Here is a 6,000-nt window from a genome sequence, read left to right on the forward strand (position 1 = left end):
ACAGTAGTCTAGCTTTTACAGCAAAAAATGCAGGAAGCATTTAGAAATAACCAGTTTAAAGGGTTTTATTTTGCATGTTATTAAACCGGATTATTCCTCCACAATACGTGCTGGTTGCATGGGAGTGTCTCCATCCGGTGCGTGTGTATATATATATACACATACATACGTATTTTCTGCCTATTCTGTGTTAGTGGCAGATCATGATGTTCTTTCCTTTAGTGGATCGGGTTTTCAATTCTGAGTTTGCTACTCATCCCTTTTATTTATGACAATTTGCTACTGATTCCTCTGACAGTTGTGCTCAGTTACAGTCTGAATAGGAAACTAATGTTGTCTTCATATGTTGGTGCAGAGCTAATTTTCAGTGACTGTGACTGGTTTCTTGTGGGCTTCAGAGATGTGGGTACCCACACATTGTCCCAAAGTTCTTGATATCCAGCAGTCTTTTTGTCCTCGTTGTTGGGAAACCCCTCCAGGGCATCTTTTTTCAGATGTCAGCATATGGTCAGGTTGTACCTTGTCGTGAATTCCCCGATCATGAAGAAGAATTAAAAAAAATAATTCAAAGACCTGTAGGAGTCTGTGCTATGCTTCTGTTTTGTCTGTTTAGTTACTTTTTTCAGTCTTGAATCTGTCTTAACTGCATAGGTGTCTTTACAAAGTCAGAAGAATGGCCATTTGGAAAGGTAATAAGCTATATTTAAGGCTGTATCACTTTTCCTAACATCTTTCTGATTGTTTAGTTTGTTTTCTGTGACTGAAGGCCTCAAATTCTTCTTAGCATTTCCCACGCTTAGCTTCATGAAGTTGTCTCGTGGCCTGTAATTAATGAGATGTGCTATAAATGTCACCACTTTGCTCGTGAAACAGTTCTATTTTTACTTGGTTCTTGACATTCAGACTTGATAGCATGCTGACGTGTGTTTTACAACATTTCACTAACTTAGCATCTTGACTGTGTAGGCTAAATGGCAGATACCTTTCTTAGCTTGGACAAATGCAGCTTTAGAAAAAGATTCTCAGCAATGGTCTATCACGTTTGCTTTATTATTAGGTTAATGGGGCTTTTTTAGTCACTTTGATTGGAAATTTAAATATATCCCTCTTCTGGTGTTGCAGTTGCTGGAATTCTATCGCAGCGACCAGGACACAGGCCAGCAGGTGAGAGGTGCAGCAGGACCTGTACCCTGTGGAGTGAGAGAACCATGCCAGAACTAAAAGAGTCCAGTTTTCAAAGCCATCAGTTTTCTTGTTCCTAGCTCAGCATATGCAGGTACCTGTATAATAGAATTTGAGAAGCACTAGTACAAAAGGGTAGTAGTTTTCATGTCTTCCAGCATCAAATTTTAGTTCTTGAAAAGTAATGAAAAAAATATCTAGCTGTTATGGTAGTGGTCTGTTGACTAATGAAGGATAAATGATTAAATTAAGACATTTAAAGAGTGAAAGACTCTGGATTTGATTTTAGAAAAATAATTCATTCCTCTGACATGTTTTTTTCTTCTGTTTACTTATTCACTTTCTCAAAGGTTTTAATATGCTGTTTTGCCATTTTACCTACAGTGTATATATAATATAAACAAACATAGGAGTTTTCTTCAGCAGTTCATGGTACATCTTCGCTTCCTCTTGTATACCTGACTGTGTGTTGTATAGGCTTATCAGCTTTCTAAAGCGAAGGTTTTTGGTTTTACATTTAATTTTGGTGTCTTCCCATTTTACATGGTCAGATAAGCTCTGCTGTTTTTTTCCTTAAGGCTTGCTGGAAGAAAAAGATTACATTTATATTTGAAATTGTGGTCTGAGGCAGTCCGTTAGCAGTTCAACTGGAATGAGGATAATATCTGTATTTGGAGTTTTGTCTCGCATTTTTGGAAAAAGAAGTGTGAGGGAGGTTCCAGTACCAGTGCCCTCCTGGAGTCTCATCCGTAATGGGCAGATGGCTGTGCAAAAGATGCTATTAAATACAGAGTCCTTTAATGGTGAGCAGATGTGTGCAAGGTAAACAAGTAGAGACTAGAAGCAGCCCAGAGAAAACAAGATTGCTTCTTGATCGATAAATTTAGAGAGAGAGATTGTTTGTGGGTTTTTTTGCCTGGAATTCTGAAAGGGATCTAAACATACTAAGATCACACAAGCATGGAAGCTTCATGAACATGATGCTTTAGTTCTAAGAGGCTTTTCTATGATGAGACAACGCTGTGCTAGCCCTGAAATGTAGAAAACCACGAATATGTTCTTGATATAGCTATGTCTTAAAAGCAGCCTATATTTTTTTCCTATTCTAAAAGCATGTATCAAACCCTGTTAAACTGAGCATCTTTTAGACATGACATTTCAAACTATTCAATCAACTGGAAAGATGTTTTCAACAGAACTTAGGTCTAAGCCATAGTTTTACAAAACATGGGAAGAATGCAATGTATTCATAAATAACTGCTGCCATTGCTTCATCTGTCAGTGATTCACAAGTTCATGGTGCATGGTTCTCTGTTCATGGTGCAGGTTTTTTTTTTCCTATTAGAGGAAAAAGAAGCTGAATTTTGACTCAGAAAGCATATAAAGTGATCACGCAAATCAATACTGTGCTTCCAATTAGTGGCTCCAGTTTTGCATCGCTTTCTTCATAGTTTGCTCTTGAGAAAGCAAAGATTTCAGTGGGAGTTTTGTGATTTACTTTGGTCAGTTAAACTAGTCAGAATTTCATGCAAGGACAATAAATCTGGTTAAAGAGTTGTGCCTGCTACTGATGTGGGGGGCGGGGAGGTAGGGGGTGGTGTGGAAGAAGATGAATTTTTTTCCCTAAAAACTCCCACCTTCAGATTTTGGCACTGGGGTTCTTCTAATATTTTCCATCCTTCTCTTTCTTTTTCAAGTTATCATAGTAAAATAGAAAATAACCCAAAAGGCAAGCCAGAGCACACGCTTCCTCCAGCCCAGCCTCTGGTGTGCGCACACTTGAGGGAGAGGAGCACTGATGGCTTTGTGGAGGGCTGTGCAGGGATGCAGGGAGTACATCCAAAGGAAACCAGTGTCTGTGTTTACTGCTTCTTGCGGAACAGGGTTTTTCTCTATCTGGCTTGCTCCTACCAGTTCCAGGAAAAGCCTAATATTGGTTGTTGGTGCCTCCCTGCAACTTCTAAGGAAACAAAAATGCCTGAGATACTTGGTAACACCCTGTTTTCTGATAGCTGCAAATGCTTACATGCTAAATTTCAGGGTAACTTTATTGATAATCAAATACTTTGTTCAGAAGTGAGCCAGGAATATTTGCTTCACTTAGGACACCCACTAGAGGGAGCAGTGATAATGTCTTAACGTTGAAGATGCTAAACAAATTCCAGTAGTAGCATTCATGTAAATGGGGGACACTAAGAAAATATTTGGGTTCCTGCCTCTTCTGAAAGCCCTATTATGTGCTAAATCAATGCTCTGGAAACACTCTGGATAAAATGGTTTTGAAGAAAGGCTGATGTTTCCTTTGTTATCAACTGTATTGTTGAAAGACTGTACTGAAGAGCTTTTCTGTCTTACATACCCACAGCTATAATGCTAATTTGAATACTTTCTGTTATTTCTTTTTCTCTCTTTTTATATTCTCAACCTTCTGAAATACGATTTTGTTAGTATCATGCTGAGCCTGAGTAATAGCAATAAATGATTTCACAGAACAGACTTTATAATTTTTTTGGCTGCTCTTCTACAGCTAGCAGACAGGGGGAACCATGTAAATAGTGATTTGCCAGTATGGAACTATCTATTTAACCCGTTTAAGTGATTTCCCTTTCCCTCTCCCCAGCTTCTCTTTCTCTCTCAGGATTTCTGTCCCTGGTGTTGTGCAGGTAGGGTGAAAGGGATGCAGTGATGTGTGTGGTGCTCAGCTGGCAGACAGGGTGGCCATTCTGTCACAACTGGAGATGGGCCCCCAAATGCCATATTCTGCACTGGTTTCAGAACAATCCCAAGCCCCTGAATTTTGAAGAGAGCAGTCACGAAAGTAGTAGTAGACATGACATGGACTTTCACGGGCAGTGAAAGGAGAAAGTGAGAAAATACTTGTCGTAATATTTAATGTACTTAAATTCATAAATGTTATATTCTGAGGTATAGGGAAACTTTTAGATAGTTACTAGTTTATTTCTAACCCTATATCACAAGATACTGGTACTGAATGCTGTAAATAGCAAAAATAAGTGTTCACTCTTACCAGGGAGCTTCACCTTCCTGGTTACAGATGGGAGCAGCATCTTCTTCTTTTGATGCTTGTTTCTTTGCAGAGTTTTAATCCCTCAAGTCTACTTCTGTCAGGGTTGAACATGGACCAGTGAGCAGATCTGCGTAGCATCGCAGAACTATATAAAAGTCCAGGTTGGCATGGACCTCTGGAAATTGTATGGTCCAATATTTTATTGAAAGCAGGCCTTTAAATTGAATTATCCAAGTCCCTGCTAAGCCTTGATATTTCCAGCAAGAGAGATTCCATAGGGCAAACTATTCCATTGTTTATCTTTTCTCGTCGTACATTTTTTTTCCCTCTCCATATGGAATTTCTTCTGAAGCTGTTTGCACCCATTGCTTCTTTTCTCTCACCATGCATCCTTGCAAGGGGAGTCCCTGCCTCTCCTCTGTAATTACATTTCAGGTATTGGAAAAGTGAGATTAGACATCCCCCAAGCCTTCTCTAGCTGAACAAACCCAGTTCCTTCAATCTTTCTTCATCTGTCAAGTTCTCCAACCCTCATCATCTTGGTGGCCCTTTGGTGGGTGTCTCCAATTTTTAGTGTCTCTGTGGGACTGGGGGCACCAAGCCTAGACCCAGTATCAGAAGTATGCCCTAACAAGTGCTAAATGGACTAAAATAATCACAGACCTCAATTATCTGACTGTACTGTCATTGATGCAGCCCATGACAAAGTTTGCCTTCACTGCTGCAAGGGTGCACTGCTGGAACATGTTCAGCTTGCCATCCATCAGGACCCCCCAGGCTGTACACCAGGCAGTCAGACATCCCCTCCATTGCTGCGTGGATTTAACGTTTACCTTTGTTAAACCTCATACAGGTCTTGTTGGCCTGCTGTTTCAGGCTGTCGATGTGTTTCTATGAGGTGGCTCTTTCCTCCAGCACATGTGCCTCCTCTCCCAGTGTGGTGTCATTTGTGCACTTGGCAATGTATGACTTGCACATCACAATCTGGTATATGAATATATATACCCTGGTGAGAGAGTGTCTGGGTTCAGTTGTCTGAATGAACAGGCAATACCGAATTGGGTCAGACAAGAGCTGTATCAGGTGGTGCTCAAGTGTGAGTTTAATTCTCAGCTTCTGTGAGAGATGTGTGAAGGAAGACAGCATTGTGATGGAGGTATTAGTAGCCAAATGGATATTTTATTTTCAAATCTGATCTAAAATGACGCAATTTTACAGAACCAGAACACTATTTGATAATGGTGTCCTGGAGAATAAACTGTATTAGTGTAGCTTTCAAAAAAAGTATAAATGGATGTGGTTTCCAGGTGCCTTTATATATATTATAACATCATTCCTATGTCAAATACTTACAAAAGGAGAGAACATGATAGGTGAGGAAAACAACTCTTAGGCATAGTTATAATTTGAAGATGTGGGAAAAAAGTCACTGACATACATTGATTGTGTGCCCAGAACACTCCAGATAAGTGAAAACTGAATTTAAAAAAGGATCCCATAACTGAGCATATGTTCTTGCAAGTAAATCTAAATTATGATACAAAAAGTGAAGCATTCCAGAATTAAATGGCATAATAGCATTAAAAGTGTTACTTTTCACACAGTTCTAGAAGGGAATAAGAGAAAATAGTCTATCTCTTCAAGCCTGCTTGTGTCAGTAATTGTTCCCTGATTATAAACCAAATCTGAGCTGAAGGGACTGTAATCTGAGTGTCAGCTCTGTGTTTTGACAGAATTACTGTATCTGTTGTCAGAAGTAGAATCCTTTTTGCAGTGTATCTGGTATGTCC

The sequence above is a fragment of the Caloenas nicobarica genome, chromosome 2, assembly GCF_036013445.1.
Source record: "Caloenas nicobarica isolate bCalNic1 chromosome 2, bCalNic1.hap1, whole genome shotgun sequence".
NCBI lineage: Eukaryota > Metazoa > Chordata > Aves > Columbiformes > Columbidae > Caloenas > Caloenas nicobarica.